General features: G+C 37.8%; 1 long non-coding RNA gene across 1 annotated transcript in view; it reads left to right on the forward strand.

The window, feature by feature from the left end:
* The first annotated feature begins 242 nt into the window (after positions 1–242).
* LOC140498085 (uncharacterized) overlaps positions 243–22,828 on the forward strand; it is a 42,213-nt gene continuing 19,627 nt past the window's right edge. Inside the window, exons 1-2 of the long non-coding RNA XR_011965000.1 lie at positions 243–444; positions 7,865–7,921. This is a non-coding gene — a long non-coding RNA (uncharacterized lncRNA). The remainder of the gene's footprint in view (positions 445–7,864; positions 7,922–22,828) is intronic.

The following is a 22,828-nucleotide window of genomic DNA, read 5'->3' on the forward strand; positions in this document are numbered from 1 at the left end:
AAGAATGTTAGGCAACCTGGAACAACAAGCTCAGATCTGGGAAAGCAGGCTTGTAGATCTGAAGACACTGGCAATCTACCTGAACCAATGACTAACTCTTATGGGGGCAGAAAGCTCAGTTATTCAGAATGATCTAGAGCCTTTATGTAAATGAGCAGGTTAACTTGTTGGCGATGAGTAAATGAATGAGTGAATAAGTAAATAAAACATTCACAAGAAATTAAGTACTTGCTGTGTACTGGGCTAAGTTCTGGGAATATAAATGGCAAAAAATCAAGACAGACTTCACTTTAGAAGAGCTCATACTGGAAGTGGAGGCGACATGCTCTATAGGAAGTTTTAGCTACAAACCCCAGATGTAACGTCTTAGTGATGCGGAGGGGGCAGAAACAGCACTTGCAGAAGTATCTCTGATTACCTATCTAGCCAAAGGATGAAACGAAGGTTTGTGAATCTAAGATCTGTTTTCAATGCAACTGCATATGTTAGGATAAGTTGATGCGGGGGTTAATTATCATTGCATGTTTCCTATTTTTTACTTGTAAAATTTTGGCTATTTATGTTTATTTCTTACGTATTGATATTATAAATGTAAGTATATGGGTCTATCAGCTATACATTATTTTATTTGGGGCATGATTTGTTCCCTAACTATATCTAGTTTCCTAACAGACGTATTTTTTTTTTCTTTTTGCTATTTGTGTTTAATATCTTGTTTCTTATTTTTTTTTACATGCTTGTTCTGAGGCAACTAAGTAGTGCAATGGATAGAATTACTGGGCCTGGAGCCAGGAAGACCTGAGTTCAAATCCAACCTCAAATACTTATTAGCTGTGTGACTCTGGGGAAGTCATTTAGCCTCTGTCTGCCTCAGTTTCCTCAACTGTAAAATGAGGATAATGATAGCAACTACTTTGCAAGGTTGTTGTAAAGATTAAATGAGATAATATTCTTAAAGTGTTTAGCGTACTACCCTTCCCATAGTGAGTGTTCATCCTCCATTGCCAAAGAAGACCATGCCATCAGAGAAATGATGACATGACTTACTCTTTACTTTGTTTTGAGTGAGGGAGGGCTGTGTAGGTCACCAGCCTCACTTGCCCTCCAGAGTCATCTGAATCCAGTGACCAGATATTCATCAGGATCACTGGAGATGACCCAGGATGAGGCAGTTGAGGTTAATTGACTTGCCCAAGGTCACACAGCTAGTGAGTGTCAAGTGTCTGAGGTGAGATTTGAACTCAGGTCCTCCTGACTCCTTCACTAGTGCTCTATCCACTGCACTACCTAGCTGCCCTGTGTAGGTATTATGCAAATGCTTAATCCCTTCTCTCTCCCCATTTGTTTTGTTCCAAGAGGATGCATGTACCCCCACTGTGACTGCAAATAGCATATCATCCATGCAGTTGAAATACCTACCTACTGAAACAACCTGTAGAATGATGCTTTGAAATATGTTAAGTTTAGTTCATTTAATGTACTAAGACCACTAAGTAGTACAATAGGTAAAGTGCTGGATCTGAAATGAGCAAGACCTGAGTTCAATTTGACCTCAGGCATTTAATAGCTAGGACAGCTAGGTGGATTTATTCATGCCAGCCCTGGAGTCAGGAAGACTCATCTTCCTGAGTTCAACTCTGGTCTCAGACTCTTACTAGGTGGGTGATTCTGGACAAATCATTAATCCTGTTTGCCTCAGTTTCCACATCTGTAAAATGAGCTGGAGAAAGAAAAGGCAAACCATTCCAGCATTTCTGCCAAGAAAACCAAATGAGGCTATGAAGATTAAAGATATGACTATAATGCTTCAACACCAAAAAAATTCATCGTCTGGGAGATCCTTGGCAAGTCTGTCTGATTCAGTTTCCTCATTATCAAAATGGAAATGATAATTCTTGTTTCCCAGGATAGTGAGGATAAAAGAGATAACATTTGCAAAGTGCTTTGCAAAACCCAAAGCACCATATAAATGAAAGCTATTATTTTAAATGCATATAATATGAAAGACAAAGGAATATGAAGAATATCAATTACATTGAAATATAATTATTGAAATGTGTGTGTATACAAATACATGTAAATTATACATATGTATACATATACTCCCTCACTTATATGTGTGTACACACACATATAAATAACACACACATATATATACATATACATGCATGTATACACACACACGCACACACACATATATATATATATACATATACATACATATTTATACATATACGAATACCTTTGAATGAAGACCATATTTTACTCTGATGGAGACAACTGATATTGTTAGAGGGAGTTTCTTTGCCTGGGAATTACTTATATAAATGAAATCACAGATCTAGTCTCTTACTCCTATTTTTGCTGATGTCAAATCAAAGTTAGCCCTTTGTACTTTCCATTCTTGGCTCCTGTTTCTGCCTTATGAGGCCAAACAGAAAAACATCTAATTTGTCTTTAACAATGGCGTCCTTCTACCCAGTTATGGGCAGTAGGCCAACTTCCTTTCAATTAAAAGTTGGAGGGAAATCACATGCACTAATGCAATGAGTTTCATTTTTTTGCCCATTCAGTGAATCATAAATTGTGCATCTCTTTGGATCAGTTCTGTGTCACGTATGAAGTTATGCTTTGCTCTTTCTCCTCCTCATGCCATCCTGAGATGCCAGAATTATGTATATTGACTATTGTTTCTCCTCATCCCTCCAAAAAATATCTCCTGTGGATCAAATATAAAAGAAGAATTATTGCTCAAGGAAATGAAGTCAATTGGATCTTGGTCCAATTATTTAAAAGTGTCTTTAAAAGTTTTGCTTATAGACATAAAAGTGAATTCTTGCTTTCAGTTCACCACATTTCGAAGGGACAATGCATTCCTTTTTCAAAGTGAAATGTCACCAGATTTCTTCATGAGAAAAGCTATCTCCTCCACTGCCAGTACAGTCTATTGAATGTGTTAAAAAAAGGACTGAAGTGGTAGAAATGTTGATAATGGGAACAAGGGAGAAGTTTCATTTCATTCCATTCTCATTTCTAATTCTTAAATTAAATTTCAATGACAATCACAGTGTGGCACTATGGGGAGGTACTGAATGCCTACTAACAGGCAAGATGCATGGTCCCCTTGCTGCATTTCATTTTGGCCCCAGACAGAGCAATGAGAAGAAGCTGTAAATAGGAAACAGACTTAATACCAGGAAAAACTTCCTAAGAATAGTTGCTTCCCAACAATGAGATGAGCTGCCTCCCATTCTCATCACTGGGGACATCAATTGGTTGGTTGTTGTACTTCATTCTCAAAGAAGATCAAAATGATACCAGTATGTTGGGGTTAAGGTCCAGTATGTCCAATTGTAGCCATCAGACTAATATCAGCTCTGCCACAGGTCAAACACAAATAGCCCTTGTGACCACTGGGGAGGGGGATACATGGTATGTATCATTTGACTACAACAATTCTGCTTCACTCATAGGAGCACAGCACCTTCTTTGATGCAGATATGCCAAGTGGGAAGGTCCTGTGCCAGCATCTCCCATGTCTCACAATCAGTTCCAGAGTTCTCTTCTTTAGAGAGACTTTGAGAGTGTCCTTGTATGGCTTTTTCTGACCACTGTGTTAATGCTTGCCTTGTGTGAGTTCTCCATCACTCAGTCTTTTAGGCAAACATATGTTTGGCATTTGAACAACATGGCCAGTCCATCAGTGTTGCCTTGGGTATATCAAACAAAGACTGAACGACCTCTTTGGGCATGTGAGGAAGGGTACTAATGATCAGCTGCAGATTGTTTAACAATCAGCTTTGAGGATTGTTCTGAGGTCATATGGTACTATGAGTAAGTATATGTCAAATAAAAATTTGACAGTAGGTCCACCTCTGAGATTTAGTGATTTGCTTGCGAAGAGTAAGTTTTGTGAATAATAATTTTTTCTTTTCTATTATTTGTTAGAGTCAGGGGAATTCATAAGATTACAAGACACTATGAGACTTCAGTTAAAAAACTCAATGACCTTGTCTCTGATCCAATTCAATTCAACCTAATTGTACAAATGTTCATTAAGCACCTACAGTATGTAAAGGACCATATGAGGTAATGGGAAACCAAAGACAAACACCAGATTCTCTTCTGAATTCTCCTTCCTCCTTTCTCTTATATTTCTGACTTGTGGTCATTCACTGTCTCTGATTTAATCTCTTCTAGTCTTCCTTAGTCTCAAGGAAGTGTAACCTATTATATATGAGGATTGAAGATGACCTAGACCAATAGCTAAGTTTTTTGGAAGGTGTTGTTCAGAGAGTGTCTAAAATTACATGTATACTCTCCCATGGACAACAGAGCCAATCAATTCTTTAGTACTCTGGATGCGGACCAAAACCCTGTTCATTTGATTTGAGTTGAATTGAGTTCAATATATTATATTTAAACCCTCCACTGAATTGACTGATTTTTTAAAGAAATAAATTGAACAAATTAGCCAGACATTTGAGATCCATCTAGATGCAACAAAACATTCATTCCATTATATACTAGGAGTTTATCTTAAAACTCAGGTAAACATACATGCAGATATGATTTTACCTATCCATCTGTTGCAAAATCCATTAAAAAAAACTTAAATAAAACTTCAAGAGAAGTCAGATCAGATATGCTGGGCAGATAACAGAACCTCCACCTTGTTGCTGAACCAATGCCTTCCTTTTGTTTTAATATGTTGCAGGCTGATGCCAATTTCCAAATGGAAAACTCAATTCTGAAACCTATCTCCAATCTCATTATTTCCTTATGAAATTATTGCCAAGGGCTAGCAATTTCTATCTGAGCTCAAATCCTAATTTCTACAAGAGACATTTCCTGGTCCTTCTTCATTCCCTTCCTGTTCCCTACCCCCAATTAGTAGTGCCTTCCTTGTCCTCCCAAAATACCTTTCATTTATGATATGTGCAATTTTCCCCGACAGTACTTGAGCTCCTTGAGGTCAGGGTCTGCTTTTATCTGTCTTTGTATTTCTGGGCTCATTGCACTAGTTGACACTTGTATCTTAGTTATACTGAACTCTCTCTGCTCTTATATTTCTCACTTCTGCTCCGTTGCTGTGATCTAATCTCTTTTCTGCTCTTCTGCTTCCGCTTGCACCGTTTCCCTCTCTTTCCCTGTTTCCTACTTTCTGACTGACCATCTTTTCCTCACCCACATTTTCCTAATAAACTTATATTTTGTAAAAAGGATTTAGTCATCCCCAGTTTTGCATCCTCAGTTAATCTCTGGCTATATTCCTTTTCTATCTCATCATTCCCCCCATCCCGTGCACCTCTCTTCCTTCCTTTTCTCCCCCCAAACTTCTTTTGCTCTTCTGATCACCTCTACTCCTTACTAGTCCTCATATTGTACAGTCACTGTTTTGATTCTGGCATTATCAATACGAGATGGCCCAGTGGATCTCGCTGACCAACAAGAGGTATATCTAATGTTCAGATGAGTACCAATAAAAGTAAAAATTTTAAGTGCTTGATAAATACTTGTTGACTGATTTTTTTGTTATTTCTGAATAAGAATACAGATTTGAGTTGCCACAAACCCAGTTTGGGCTTCTTGATTGCAGGATGCTACAGTGAGAGAACATTGATTCAGAAGTCAAAAAAGCTCAATTCAAATGCTTCCTCAAATGGTATTTGCTTTCTGAGAACCCTTGAAAAAGTCATTTATACTTTCCAAGCCTGGGTTTTCTGACCTAGAAAATGAAGGGATTGGATTAGATTTGCTGGTCACTCAGTATATGGAGGTGATCGGGCAATGGTGCCTTCCTTGATCTAAAGTTAGGATCCTATGATTGAGTTTGGATCGCAAATGTCAAGCTGACAAATCGCTTTTCTTTGGTATTCATTTGCTTCTAACTTCCCCTTCTAGGGAATGGAAAACATTTTGCTATTAATATAAATTTAGTTAAATGAACGTTGAATATTCCTTTGGGACTTTCAGAGATGTAATGAATTATAAAATCATTATTGTCCTAAATATAGAATAGGGAATCCTATATAATACGAGCATATATACAAATATATATATATATATGTATATGCATACACACATATGTATGTATATACACTCATACATGTAAGTAGGTACAGATACATACCTACATATATGTGTTATACACCCAAGTATGGGGGAGTGTCTACCCGAAGCATGTGAAGTCTTCCCCATGGAATGGGCAAATGAGAACAATTTCTTCCAATGGCCATGAAGGCAGCTTGAAGCAGGAGCTGTGGAACTCTTAGAGCTTGGTTAGACATTGAAGATGCCAAGGTTGCATCTTGAGTCATCACCAGCTGTCTTGATTCTATCTGGCTACTGGACTGTGATTACTCTGGAGAAGAGAGTGAGACCAATGACTTCATACAGTTCTGCCTCACTGAAATCCAATTTACGCATGAATCACCCATAACACTTTGGGAAATCGACGCCAGATATTTACAAGGACTATTCATGCCTGACCTGTGGCAGAGCATCAGCCATAGTTGGACACCCTGAAACTTGCCTCTAGTATAGTGAGGCCATTTTGGTCCTCTTCAAGAACAAAGGACAACCATACACATATTGTAGATGTGTGTGAAATATATAATTTTCTTTCTAGTATATAAAACCAACAAATACATTGAAAAAACCATAGCAGGACTGATAAACACTAGCCAGTTTCAAGGGATGGAGAAAGCAAGCTTTTCAATATGATATTTGGAGAGTGATCAAATCTTAGCATTATATATTTTGAATGAATGAATGACACATTTATTAAATCCTTACTATGTGCAAAGAAATGTGTGAAGCTCTGGGTATATAAATAAGAAATGATGCATTCCTTCTTCCCAGGGAACTCCATTCTAATGAGAGAGATAGCATACATGGAAGATTTCAGACATAAGTCAGCTGGAAAAATTCTATGGTCCTTAGAGTTAAGTTGGTGATGGTAGGGAAAAAGGATGAATAAGCATTTATTATGCATCTACTATTTGCCAGGAATTCTGCTAGGTGCTTTTTACAAGTATTTCCTTTGATCTTCATAATTTTTTTAAACTTCAAATCCACTCTTTATTTACTCAAAGATGAACACATACACAGCTTGTAACATAAAGGTAGTGAAATCTTGAGGAGAAAACATGCGATATTTTTGCCTCATTCCTGAGGTTGGGAGGAAATTTTTTAATGGGCACCATGTGAGATTGAACAAGATCCAACAAGGTAGGTACCTCCTGTATTGGATTTGGAATCAGACAACCTGGGTTCAAATGCTGCCACTTCCACTTACTGCTTATATGGTTTTAGACAAGATTCTGAATCTCTCTATGCCTCAGTTATCTCATCTGTTAAATGCTGTCCTAGATGACCTCTGAAGCATCCTCCATCACATTACAGAATTTACAATCCTGCTATCTCCAATTCCATCATTTTGTCCATTATATTATACTTTTGTTGCTGTTTAATCTTTTCAGTTGTATCTACCTCTTTGTGACCCCATTTGGGATTTTCTTGGCAAAGCTACTGGAGCAGCTTGTCATTTCCTTCTTGAGTTTATTTTATAGATGAGAAAACTGAGGCAAACAGCTTTAAGTGATGTGTCCAGGGACACATAGCTAGTGGGTGTTTGAGGACAGATTTGAACTCAGGAAGATGATTTCTAATTCTAGACATGACACTTTATCCACTGAGCCATCTAGCTGTAGCCTTATATTATACTACTTCTAACTAAAATATGTACTTCACAATTTAGATTACCTTCTTTGTGGTCAATTCTGGTGTTTTCATTAATATGACTCCTAACATAGGACTCTGACGTTCTTTTCTCCCATGAATGAATCCTTCCTGATTACAGAGGTCAGCCATCAATCTCTACAAAACCACCTCTCTTGGAACCTAAAATGAAGTTAAGGTAAGAGACACTGGTGTATTTCTCCAGTCTTCTCACACTCTACTCCCCTGCACATTGTCAATGATCCAGAGCCTCTGGCCTCCTTGCTATGCCTCACGTACAATACTCTGTACCCAGATTTTTCATTGACTGATCACCATGTCTGGAATGTTCCCCTTCCATACTCCTACCTTGGAGCTTCCTAGTCTTCTTTTAAGACTCAGCTCAAATCACACCTTCTTCAAGAGACCTATCTCAGTCCTTCTTCCCTTCTTAAACCCCTCTAGGACTTTCCATTCAGATTACTGACTTTTTACTTTGTATACATTTGTAAATAGCTGTTTGCATGTTGTTTCCTCCATAAGATTGTGAGATCCTTGAGAGTAGGGACTGTCTTCCTTCCTTCCTTCCTTCCTTCCTTCCTTCCTTCCTTCCTTCCTTCCTTCCTTCCTTCCTTCCTTCCTTCCTTCCTTCCTTCCTTCCTTCCTTCCCTCTCTCTCTCTCTGTCTCTGTCTCTCTGTCTCTGTCTCTCTCTGTCTCTTTGTCTCTGTCTCTGTCTCCGTCTCTGTCTCTGTCTCTCTCTCTCTCTCTCTGTCTCTCTCTCTCTGTCTCTCTCTCTCTGTCTCTCTCTCTCTCTTCTATGTATCCCCAGTGGTTACTTAACACAGTGCTGTTATGGTGAGTGCTTAATAATTTCTTATTGTTGTAGTTTATGAGGATGATTGGTTCAAGTTCTGCATCTGATGCATGCTGTCTGTAAATACCTGACCAATTGATTAAATCATTTACCCTTTCAGTGTCCCAAGCAACTATTTAATTCTCTATGTTACTGACAATTTGGCGTCCTGTATCTGTGCCTAGAATTTACATTCTGGGAAGTCCAGTATGTCCAGAAGTATTTACTATTGTAATCACAAATCCAGAGGCAAAGTAAGATAGGTTCAATTGAGTGAGAGGGGAGACCTCTGGACAATACACTGTGAAAATTCAGCAGGTAGCTTGGGACACTGTTCTTGAGACAAAATTGAGGTCTTTCGTAGAGAGTCTGATAAAAGTGGAGGCTTTTGCTGAAGAAATTACCACCCTGTGTGGAATAGGGTATGATGGGACTGGAACACAAAGGAAATTGCCTTACACACCAAGTAGGTGGGAGGGAATGGTGCGAGAAGAGGAAGTAATAGGTCATATGGTAGCTTCTTCAATAAACTAATTATTCTCCCTAATTAATTAAGTGCTAACTCCAGCTCTTTCTAAATTGCCGAAGAAATAAAAATGTTGTCAAAATGAAAAATGTAACAAGTTTTATAATTTCATATTATCTAAAAATCATTATTTTGCATTTTTCTGTCTTCTACATTATAGCCTCCTGAGCAGAGGTGCCAGTTGCTCTATCCTAGTTCTGTCTCTGAGGATAAGTGGTGGTCTCTGGACTAAGAGGAAATCTAATCCAATGTGGAATATTTAAAGCTATATTTAAATAAATCAAGAGTTAGGGAATAATATGAGATAACACATCATTGAAATATTAATTACTCAGTTCTGATCACGTCTGGAGTATGGCTTTTGGATCAGAGCATCATATCTTGGGGAAAAAGATGAATAACCTGGAGTTCATCCAAAGAACAATGACCAGCATAGTGAGAGGACTGGAAAAAAGTACCCATATTAGGATCATTAAAAACAAACAAAACAAAGCAAACTGGGGATATTTCAGTTTAGGCTATAGAACAGAATTATCAAAGGAGAGGTCTGTTAAAAAAAAATTGGCACATAAAAGGGGCACTCTGATTTGAACAGGTTTTTAACCCTTAACAAAATTCAGGTCGATTGATTGAACTTTTCACTTTTTTGATGGCAGTTGTGGCCTAGTTTGGGATGTTGTGTAGGTACAAAAATGAGAAGAAAGATGGTTACCAAGTCAATGATTCCACCCTGATTTCACTGCATGTTCTTGAGCTGAGAAGTAGGCTTTATGGTTCCTGTGGAGACATTGTACTGACCTTTGCTAGGAGCAGAAGTAAATGGGTTCATTACCTATTCTGAGTTGGAAGGTCTTCTCTTCCCACAGTGTGGCCCTAGAGCAATTCTGTTACTATTAATTCCTGGTATTGCTACAACATCCATTTTAGCGAAATGAAAAATTCAGTAGTGATACAAAAATTATCTAAATTATCCTCACAGTTTCCCAGGACTCATGTGGCTCAGGTCTCTTGGCTTAAATGTCTTTAGGGAAATTTGCGGCCTAAGGGAAGAAGACTTGTTGGGAGTCCATCAGTCAATTTTATTTCTTTAACCTTAGTTTCCTCTTATGGAAAATGAAAGGATCCGAATAGATTCTATCTTAGATTTCTTCTAACTTTAATTCTGATGGATCCATCTTGGTATGTTGGTCTCTAGGTATCCTCCTTGGAAACAATAACTTTTTCTCTACTTGAAAATTAAAAGGAGGAAGGAGATTTGATATCAGTTCTCTGGAATTATTAAGAAAGATGCAGGTAATTTCAAAAGACAAAAAATGAAATATACTGAATTATATGGTGGCTCTATCTTTGAGTCTCACTCTGAGCCTAAACTAAAACTTTTTGAGCCTGAGTTGGGAACCCCAAATCACACCCAGGGCAAGTAGTATGAAGAGTATTTTTCTCTGCTGGCATAATTAGAGATCTAGGTGGCACAATGGCTAAAGTGATGGACCTAGAGTCAAGAAAGACATGAGTTTCAATATGGCCTTAGACATTCACTAGATATCTGACTCTGGGCAAGTTACTTAGCCTCAGTGTCCTCATTGGTAAAATGGGGATAAAAACAGCACGGTTGTTGTAAGGATAAAATGAAATAATATCTCTCAAGTATTTTGTGAACCTCAGAGCACTATAGAAAATGCTAACTATTAACTGAGTATAAAAGAGAAGAGATACAGAGACCTTGGGATGCTACCTCACTGTTGGAGAGGTCATGGAGCAGGGAAGTTAGGAACTCAACCAAGGTTGTCTTTTGATAGCTTCCTATTTCAACTAATTATTCTTGTTCTCTAGTTACCAGGGTGAGGTAACATGGAAATAATGAAGGGTTAAAGAGCAGGTCTAGGACCCAGGGAAGAACTAGACTCCAATTCTACCAGTGGCATGCACTGGGTTCCACAGGAAACTCTTAAGAATATACATTGCAGAGAAGGTGCCTTCCTGTAGTGGGAGATGAAATGACTCATTGGCAGCTCCTGACACTGCCAAAGTAACCCACAGTTTCAATCTTACAAACAAAATCAACTTAATTGATAAACTTTAATTTAATTAAACTTTGTTGTTTTTATGCTGCCTAAGTCATGCAAATGCTTTCCATTCTCCCTAAGTTTAACTTCCCCTGCAAGGCCTCTCATTCTGTCCTTATCATAACTTTACTAACACTCAATGTTTGTTGAATGACTGAACAAACAAACGGATGAATCATTTTCCAGTAACATAGCCTTGGCAAACTCTGCATTAGACACCCTTACAATTGTGTACCTGGGAGCATAGCTCACATTGTCCCCCTTCACCTCTGGGTTATGATTTTTGTCCTTCCCCATGGAGCATTTGCTCTATTTTTCCATGTGATTATTTGCCTATTTCCAGGATGCAAGGTGGAATTGGGGCTTTTAATTTGGAAGACTCAATCTTAATCTTATTCCATGAGCACAGAATTTAGAAGGGGAAAGGATCTCTGAGATTCTATAGTGCTTCATTTTACAGAGGGGGAGACAAAAGCCCAAAGACCTTAGGTAACTTACTCAAGGTTACACAGAGAATGATTGGCAGAGTGAGAATTTTATTCAGGGATGCTGACTCTAGGGTTAGTGCTCTTTCCACTATATTTCCATTGTCTGCTGGGTAGGACCATCTGTTTCATAAAAAATGACCCTAATTATATATATATATATATATATATATATATATATATATATATATATATATATATATATATATATATATATATACACACACAGACACATATATGTATATATATGTATATATATATATGAAGATAGATAGAGAGATAGATATAGATAGAAATAGAAAGAGATAGCTGACTAGATAGATAGATAGATAGATAGATATTAGATAGAAATAGAGAATTGAATAGATAGCTGGATAGAGAGTGGGTACATAGACATATAAACAGATCATTTATTGCATGTTTACTATGTGAGAAATGCTGGAGATTACAATATAGGCAAACTCTCCAAGTACTTACATCCTAATGGGGAAACATATCACTTAAAAGAGAGCTTTCAAGGCAGAAACAAGGGCACCCATGATGGGGCAATATGGAAAAGGCTGGAGAATCAGCAATGCAGTTGAGAGTAAAGTGAGCATAGATGGACTGGACACTATAAAAAGGTGGAGCCAATTGAAAGTGATTTTGAACTTGAACTTGAACTCACCAATCAGAAGAGGAAGCTGAAGGAACCTGAGGAGGAAGGTGAGAAGACTCGTAGAATAAAGATGGAAGAGGCTAGAGAGTGGAGCCAAAGAGAAGTAAGCATGCAATGAGCCTGTGAGTCATTATCCTGTATATCCTTTCTGTTAGTGTGGCCTTTGGTGACAGTCAGCATTTTTACAGGGTGAAAGAGCTGGACGTCCACTTCTGGTCTATTTTTGTGTCCTGCCCTCCCCTATCTCTTTTTTTGTGCATATGGTCAAGCTGACCTCATATCATGTGTAAAACTCTCAGAATAGCTAGTGCCCTTGGTGGCCGTAAGAGGGAGCAGCTGCACAGGCCAGGGAAAATGGTTGACCCTACAAAGCAGGGTACATGACCTGGCCAGGCCCATTCCCTCGACAAACAATGTTCATCCTTCTGGGTATATCATTGTATAGCTTTGAAATAGCACAAATAAGGGCCTCTTACATCTGTGAATTATTACAGGCAAGTGTTTGTGTTGCAGCTGATGAGCAAAGAAAGGGAAACGAGCGATGTCTGCTGAGACAAAAGCATCTCTCATGGAATGAAGGCTCTGGTGAAATTATGCCCTTTTATCATCATCTGACATCTTAGTAATTAGTAGTAAAAGATGGCTAGATCTCATAAATTAAGTCCGATAACCTGATCTAAAATTAAATGAGCTGAAAAAAAAGTGAGAATGGGACTATTTGGTCTGTGGCACCTTGGCAATAGAATAATGTACTGTATCATATGAAATATTTTACTGTATCATATGAAATATTTTCCTGACATATTCCAATAATCTCCTACTATTCTTTGTGTGTATAAGAACCCTATGATAGCTCTCAATGTTAGCTGACTTTTGGGTGGTTGGTTTATGTTCTTATCTCTATTTTCATGATCTTAATTATCTTGAACTCAGCAGAGGAAGTTTCATCCATTCTGCTGGAGAGGACATCATCACCAATCCGATCATCCTTGCTTTCAACTCTAAAGTCATCCTCAACAACTCTTATTCACTCCTCCAATCCAATCCTTTGCCAAGTTGAACCACATTCTCCTCAACATCTCTAACATTTTTCAACTCTCAAACACTCTCTCCTCCTTGAGACTTTCTTCTCTTTGGGTTTTCAAGACATGAATCTTCACTTTGGACTTTTTGACCTCTCCTTTTCTTTCTTCTTTGGTAGATCTTCATTCAGGCACACTGTCTAATCATAGATGTCTCACAGGATTCTGTTCTGGGTCCTTTACTCTTCTTCTATACCACTTCATTTGGTGATCACATCAGCTCCTATGGATTTAAATACCATCTGTATGCTAATTTGCAAATCTACTTATCCTGCTCCAGTGTCTCTGACTTCCAATCTTGCATCTCCAACTGTTTGTCAGGCCTCTCAGACTGGTTGACCAGTGGACCTCTTAAACCAAACATGTAGAAAACAGAACTAATTATCTTTCTCCTCAGGCCTCGGCACTTCCATACATTTCCTCTTACTGTAGAAGGCAACATCATCCTCCCAGTCCCTCAGGTTCCCAGCCTAGAAATCACCTTTGTCTTTCTCTGTCTCTGTCTGTCTCTCTGTCTCTCTATCTCTCTGTTTCTCTCTCTGTCTCATTCTCTGTCTAGTTGGTCTGTTAATTTCACCTTTCTGGAATAAACACCTCCTTTTTGTCTTCTGACACTGGCACCATTGTAGTGAAAGCCCTCATTCCCTTATACCTGGATTATTACAATATCCTGCTAGTTGGTCTGTCTGACTCAAGTCTCTCCCCACTCCAATCCATCCTCCATTTACCCACTAAAGTGAGTTTCCAAAAGTGCACTTTTGACCCTGTCACTCTCCTACTCAATAAACTCCAATGACTCCCTATCACTACTAGGATCAAATAAAAATTAGTCTGTATGACATTCAAAGCCCAATAACCTGGTCCCCTCACATCTTTCCACTCTTATACCTTATTCCCCATCATGTACTTTTTGATTCAATGACACTGGCCTCCTGGCTGTTCCATAAACAAGATGCTCAATCTCATGACTCTGGGCATTTTCTCTGCCTGTGCCCCATGCCTGGAATACTCTCCCTCCTCGTCCCTGCCTCTAAGAATACCTAGATTCCTTAAACACTTGGATCCAACTCCACTTTTCGTAGGCATTCTCTCAAAGTTTCCCCAACTTGCTAGCAGATTTTCCTTGAAGATTGTTCTGAATCTACATTGGAAAGACATGCATTTGTCTCCTTCCTTTTGTTTTTATTTTTATTTGTCTATCTGGTGTTTAGAAGAATGACTGACACATGGTAAGTGCTTAATAAATACTTATCTATTGACTCAAATCCTGAATAATATACTTGTAAGCAGACTGGTTCTTGGCCTTGGTATGTTTTAAGGTTCCATGCATAATCTTTTCCAGGTTTTTTGAGCAGGAACCATATATCAGATAAGTACAAATGCCCATTTCCTACTCAAGTGTTTCTGAACCCTCAGCATGATTATTTTTCAATTGGTAGTCCCATCATCAGTCAAAAAAATCTATTAAATACTTTCTAGGTGCTAGTGCTGTGCTAGGCTCATTGGGGATAGAAACATTTTTTTTAAAAAAATGAGGAAATCTTTGCTCTCAAGAAGCTCACATTCTGAGTCATTAGAGGTCAATCCTAGAATGCAAATTCCTAGTCTCCAAAGTGTAGTTAGTGCTTTGTGACTTAAAGGACTTTTAACTAGAACATAATGTGTGGGGGAAAAGAAGAAAATCATGGAGCCCAAAATAACATCCCAGCCATATTCTTTGTAGAGTGTTTACATAAGCCTTGCCCAGGAATGACAGAAAGTGGCAAAGGTCTCCTTGTGCTCCTTAATAGTTGGAAGCCAAAATAACTCACAAACTGGGGAAGCATTCCTCTGTGAGTGGTAATTAAGACCTGGAAATGACTTTCTATCCCCATGAAGTAAAATATCGTGTGGTGTGGAGGCAGAGTTCATCTTTGAGCTGACACCTGATGGCCAGAACATCTGTAAGACCAAAGTGGGGGCCGAGGGAAGGGGGAGTTTGGATACACTAATGAGAGACTAATTGTTGAGATAAGTCTTAATACAAGAAGAGGTCAGGAAGGCATGGGGCTTAATTGATTTTTCTTCCAGGAAATAAAGGCAGCAAGTAAAGGATCCAGAGCTCAGCTATCAGTCTGAACAGTCATTAAAAGCTTATTAGAGGGATAGGTCCAGGCAATAGACATAAAAACAAGCCATTAAAAAGAATAAAGTTTGTACACCATCAGTACCATCTGATCCTGTTTTCTTACACAAGTGTCTTTTGTATTTTAATGTGTGTTGGGTAATTACCATAATATGACAATTTTAGACCCAAGCAAAATGAACTGAATGGATGAAAAGAAGAGCAGACTCTGATAAGGAGAAGAAAAGATGCAAAGTAGTTCATCTTTAGTAGCTGAGCGATTTTCCTATCAAACCAGAAGAATGAATTTTGACAACATGACTTAGATATCTATTAATGCCTTCCTTAATATTGCCATCACAGAGCTCTTGCCCTGCCCCTTCCCCCAACCCTTGCAGATATGGATTCCACAGAATCAATCACTGAAACTCTAAGAGTTTGGAGGGATCTCTGTGACTGCCTAGTCCAATCCACAGGCACAAAGAATATTCCCTGCTACAACTCTGACAATTTGTTCTCTAGCCTTGGGGAAAAGGCTTTTAGTGAAAAAAAATTCACTAACTCCCAAGTCAGCCCATTTTCACTTTGAGAAGACTTTAACAGGGAGGAAGTGTTTCTGAAAATTAACTCCACTGGTCTCTTTGCAACTTCTACCCATTACACCTTCTGAAGACAAAGCTGTAGCTTTTTCCTTTTAGGCTATATTGTTAAAACTACAGGAGTATAGATTCAAGTTGGGAGGCACTTTAAAGGTCATAATGGTAGAATGTGGATGGTAGGTAGAGCACTGACACTGTAATCAGGAAGACCTGGATTCAAATTCCACCTCATATGCTTGCCAGCTATTTGATGCTGGTCAAGTAACTAAACCTTTCTGTATCTCAGTTTCCATGCCTGTAAAATAAGTAAGTTTCTCTTGTTTATCTCTTTCTACTCGTAATCTATAATTCCATGGCATAATTTGGCACCACTTTAAGCTGAACTTTCTTCATCTTTAAAATGTGAACACTAATACTTGTAATGCTTATTCCCCAGAGTTGTTGCGAGGCTCCAAACACATAGTATGTGTAAAATGTCTTTCAAGTTTTTAAGTAATAGATCTCCATTGTTATTCACCTGGCCCAAGACCTCACTAGAAATGTAGACCTAAAGCAGTCAATTTTGACTTAAGATCACATAGGTAGTTTCAGATGCAGGAGAGATGGGATGCTGTGTTGGTCACTATGATTTTCTTTTTTCTTCCCACATTATGTACTTGGTAAAAGTCCTTTAAGCCTCAAAGTACTGACTATATTCTGGAGACTAAGATTTTACATTCTGGGATTAGCCTCTGACTCAGAATGTGAACTTCTTGAGAGCAAAGATTTTCTCATGTTTTGTATTTTTATCCCCACTGAGCTTAGCACAGTACCTAGCACATTTAACTGATGCTTTGTACTGTGGTTGTGGAACAAGGAGGCCAGTGTCACTGAATCAAAGAGTACATGTTGGAGAATAAGGTATAAGAAGACTGAAGAGATGATTAGGCCAGGTTATCAAGGGCTTTGAATGCCATACAGACGAATTTTTATTTGATCCCAGTAATGATAGGGAGCCATTGGAGTTATTGAATAGGAGAATGACATGGTCAAAACTGCAGTTTTTGAAAATCACTTTAGTGGCTGAATGGAGGATGGATTGAGATAAAGAGAGACTTGGGTCAGGCAGACCAACTAGCAGGATATTAAAATAATTCAGGTCTAAAGGAATGAGGGCTTGCACTAGAATGGTAGCAATGTCAGAAGAAAAAATAGGGATGTATATCACAGAGATGTGGAAATGGAGAGAGAGAGAGAGAGAGAGAGAGAGAGAGAGAGAGAGAGAGAGAGAGAGAGAGAGAGAGAGAGAGAGAGACAGATAGACAGACAGAGAGATAGACTGAAAGACTGAGATGACTCTTAGACTGGGAACCTGAGGGACTGTGAGGATGATGTTGCCTTCTACGATAAGAGGAAATGTTCAGAAGTAGAGAGGCTTTAGGAGAAAGATAATTAGTTCTGTTTTGTACATGTTTAGTTTAAGATGTCTACTGGACAACCAGTTTGAGATGCCTGAAAAACAGTTGGAGATGCACAATTGGAAGTCAGAGACATTGGAGCTGGATGGATGGACATGACAATTAAATACATGGGAGTTGATGAGATCATGAAATGAAGTCATATAGAAGAAAAAGTGAAAAGTAATATAATTATAAGTCATGGCTACAAGACTTATACATGTGTGAGATGGTGGTTTATTCTTAGTTTCTAGCAGACTTTCAGTTTTCCCAACTGTTTTTTTTTTATCAAATAATAAGTTCTTATCAGAATAGCTAGGTATTTTGTTTTTTATCAAACACTAGGTTACCGTGCATTTAGTTCTACATATTACAGAACTAATCTATTCCACTGATTGACCACTTTTAAGCCATATAATATGGTTTGATATCTGGTACTGCTGGACTCCATTCTTCATGGATTTTTTTCATTAATTCCCTTCTTATCTTTGACTTTTTATTGTTCCAAATGAGTTTTATTACTTTCTTCCCTAGACATATAAATAATTTTGGTAGTTTGATTGTTATGGCACTGAATGACTAAATTTAGTTAGGCAGTATTTTTCATTTTTATTATATTGGCTCAGCATACCCATGAGCAATTAATATTCCTCCAAGTATTTAGATTTGTCTTTATTTGTGTGAAGCATTTTGTAATTGAGTTCATATAGTTGCTAGGTAGACTACCAAGTGTTTTATACTGTCTACATTTTATACTGTCCAAATGGAATTTCTATTTCTATCTTTTACTGCTTGACATTTTGGTAATATATATTGCTATTCAGTATTTCAGTCATGTCCAATTATTGTATGACCTCATTTAGTTTTTTGATGTGTTATTATTTTTTGCAAAGATAATGGAATGGTTCACCATTTCTTCATTTTATAGATGAAGAAACTGAGACAAACAGGGTTAAGAACCTTTCCAAGGGTCACACAACTAGTAAGTGTTAACAGGCAGATTTGAAATGAGGCATTTCTGACTCCAGACCCAGTGCTCTATTTACTATGCCATCTAATTGCCCCTTTGTTTTATATATATGTACATACATAGGCAGCTAGGTGGCAGTGGATAGAGCACCAGTGCAGGAGTCAGGAGGACCTGAGCTCAAATCTCACCTCACACACTTGACACTCACTAGCTGTGTGACCTTGGCAAGTCACTTAACCCCAATTGTCTCATCCTGGGTCATCTCCAGCCATCCTGATGAATATCCGGTCACTGGATTCAGACGACTCTGGAGGAGAAGTGAGGCTGGTGACCTACACAGCCCCCCCGCACTCAAAACAAAGTCAAGTGCAAGTCATGTCATTATGTCTCTGATGGCATGGTCTTCTTCGGCAATGAAGGAGAAACACAATGTACATACATATGTACATACACACATATGCATATAAAATATGTCATATATATGCTTATCATTTGTGTGGGTTTATTTTAAATCCTTTAAGTTTACTCAAGTTGTTCATTGTTTTGATTTTTTCTTTTAGTTGATACTGTACTTATATTTATTTATACAATCATATCTGGAAAAAGGGAGATTGTGTTGTTTCCTCATTGTTGTGTTTATTCCTTTAATTTCTTTTCCCTGCTTTATTAGCATAGTTAGCATTTGTAGTACAATACTGGGACAGCTAAATGACATGGTGTAAGGCCTGGAATCAGGAAGACTAATTCTGAGTTAAAATTTAGCCTCAGACACTAACTATGTGACCCTGGACAAGTCAGTTAACCCTGCTTGCTTCACTTTCCTCATCTATAAAGATGAACTTGAGAAGGAAATGTCACTTCAGTATCTTTGTGAAGAAAATCCCAAAGTCATGAAGACTGAAAAATAACTGAAAAACACATATACATTGTATAAAAATGGTGATAATGTACATACTTGCTTCACTTTTGATCTAATTGTGAAAACTTCTAGTTTTCTCCCTGACAGATATTGATTGTTCTTGAGTTTACATAGTTACTACTTATCATTTTAAGAAAGTCTTGATTTACTTTTCTCTTATCTAGTGCATTTAATAGGTATGGGTGTTGTATTTGGTCAAAACTTTTTTTAGTTTCTATTGAGATAAGCATAAGATTTTTATTTCTATTGAGGGCTTGGAGCCAAGACGGCAGATTATAAACAGGGACTTGCTTGAGTTCTCCCTGAACTTCAGTACCTGTAAAAATGACTCTAAACAAATTCTAGAGCAACCAAACACACAAAATAAGGAATATCACACCAGGCAGGGAGTGGAGTGCAATCTGGTGTGGGCCACACACAGCACAGACAGGTTGGAGAAGGACTCCGGGGACTGAATCACTGGGAACTGTGGCAGTTTCCAGACTTCTCAACCCCAAAACACCAAAGACTGCATAGAAGGTCAGTGAGAAAACTCTGTTGGACCTGGATGAAAGAAGAGCACATGTTCTGGCCAGGTTGGCCCCAACACTGGAACAGTGGAGGTGGGGGTCATGGCAATGGCAGTGGCAACTACAACAGCAGCAGCCACAGAAGAGGCTGCTTCTGGAGCTCTGGACCCACAGGTGGTGTGGAATTGAACAGCTGATGCAAATCCTCTGAAGCCAGGACAGTATACCCACCCCTACTGGAAGCAGAGAACTAGCTTGAGGAAGAGTTAGAAAGTCAAGTACTTGGCAGGAAAGATGAGTGAACAGAAAACTCCCAGACTATAGAATCTTACTTTGTGACAAAGAAGATCAAAACATGCAACTTGAAGAAGACAGAAAAGTCAGAGCTCCTACATCAAAATCCTCTAAGAAAAATATGAATTGGTCTCAGGCCATGGAAGGATTGAAAAAGGATTTTTAAAATCAAGTAAGAGGAGTAAAGGAAAAATTGGGAAGAGAAATGAGAGTGATGCAAGAAAATCATGAAAAATGACTCAACAATTTGTTAAAGGAGACCCAAAAAATACTGAAGAAAATAACACCTTAAAAATGGGCTAAATCAAATGGCAAAAGAAGTCCAAAAAGCCAATGAAGAGAAGAATGCCTTAAAAAGCAAAATTGGAAAAGAGATCAATTGCCAAATAGAAAAGAGGTCTAAAAGTTACTGAAGAAAATAATTCCTTCAAAATTAGAATGGAGCAAGTGGAAGCTAATGACTTTATGAGAAGTCAAGAAATTGTAAAACAGAACCAAAAGAATAAAAAAAAATAGAAGACAACATGTGAAATATTTCACTGAAATAAGCACTGATCTGCAAAATAGATCCAGGAGAGATAATTTTAAAATTATTGGACTGCCTGAAAGCCATGATAAAAAAAAAAAAAGCCTAGACGTCATTTTTCAAGAAATTATCAGGGAAAACTGCCCAGGTATTCTAGAAGTTAAGGGTAAAATAGAAATGGAAAGAATCCACTGATCACCTCTGGAAACAGATCCCAAAAGGAAAGCTACAAGGAATATTGGAGCCAAATTCCAGAGTTTCCAGGTCAAGGAGAAAATATTGCAAGTAGCCAGAAAGAAACAAAGTACCGAGAAATACAATCAGCATAACACAAGATCTAGCAGCTTCTATATTAAGGGATCAAAGGGTTTAGAATGTGATATTCCAGACTTATTAAAGCCAAGAATCACCTATCCAGCAAAACTGAGTATAATCCTTCATGGGAAAAAATAGACATTCAATGAAATAGAGGACTTTCAAGAATCTTTGCTGAAAAGACCAGAGCTTCATAGAAAATCTGACTTTCAAATGCAAGAATCAAGAGAAGTATGAAAAGGTAAACAGGAAAGAGAAATCATGGGAGATTTATTAAAGTTGAACTGTTTATGTTCCTACATGGAAAAATGATGTTTTTAACTCATGAGACGTTTCTCAGTATTAGGGTAGGTGGAGAAAATATATATTAGTTAGTTAGTTAGATAGATAGATAGATAGATAGATAGATAGATAGATAGATAGATAGATAGATAGATAGATAGAACAGAGGGCACAAAGTGAGTTGAATATGAAGGGATGATATCTTAAAAATACAACTAAGGGGTGAGAGAGTAATATATTAAGAAAAGGAGAAAGGGAGAAAATGATTTATATTACCTCCCATAAAAGAGGCAAGAGAAAGGTTTCACAATAGAGGGGAAGAGATGGGAGGTGAGAGGGAATGAGTGGACCTTACTCTCATTGGATTTGCCTTAAGGAAGGAATAACATACACACTTAGTTGGGTATCTTAACCTACAGGACAGTAGGGGGATGATAGAAGTGAGGGCAGATTGGGAGAGCATAGTCAGAAGCAAACACTTTTTAAAAAGGACAGAGTCAAAGGAGAAAATAGAATAACTGGGGGCCATGCTAAGATGGAGGGAAAAATAATTTAATGCTTCTTTATTAAGCACAATTTTATTCCACTGCAATATGAAAAGTATAACTGTAATAGTTCTGCTTTTCTTCTTTGCTTTTTAAAGGATTTTATGCCAAAATATGTGGTCAGTTTTTCTGAAAGTACCATGTGTATCTGGGAAATTCCTTTTCCCCTGCAATATTCTTTAGAGGTCTCTCATATTTAAATTTTCTAAAATTCTATTAATCTCTTCAACTTCTTTCTTGTTTAATTCATGGCTAGATTTATGTAAGTTTAAGAGGAAGAAAACTGAAGTTCCCACACTAGTATATTTTTACTATCTCTTTCCTTCTGTAATTCTTTTAACTTTTCCTTCAATGATCTGGATCTTGTGCCATTTAATGCACATAGATTTAGCATTCATATTAATTCATTATCTATGATATATTTTTGGCAAATTTTTCCCCTAAGTATTTCTTTCAGTCAGGTTTAATTTTACTTTTGCTTTGTCTAAGATTGTTGTTACTACCCTTTCTTTTTTTTTACTTCACCTGAAAAACAATGGATTTACTCCAGCTTCTTATTTTAACTCTGTATGTCTTTCTCTTTCAAGTACATATCTTATAAAAAATATGTTGTTGGATTCTTGGTTCTAATCCATTCTGTTATTCTCCTCCATTTTATTGGTGAATTTGCCCTGTTCACCTTCACAGTTATGACTGTTAACTGTGGGCTTCCCTCCATCCTTCTTTCTTCTATTTATTTTTCTTTTTTTTAATTGCACTGTCCTCAAAAGTCTGTTTTCCTTCTGACTACCATCTCTCCTAATTTGCTTACCTTCTTATCACATCCCCTTTCTCGTAATCCTTTCCTCTCCTACTTACCCGTTAGGTAAGATGAATTTCTCTACGCAGCTGTGTGTATACATATTCTATCCTCCCTGAGCCAGTGAAAGTGAGGTT

This window comes from Notamacropus eugenii, chromosome 4, assembly GCF_028372415.1.
Source record: "Notamacropus eugenii isolate mMacEug1 chromosome 4, mMacEug1.pri_v2, whole genome shotgun sequence".
NCBI lineage: Eukaryota > Metazoa > Chordata > Mammalia > Diprotodontia > Macropodidae > Notamacropus > Notamacropus eugenii.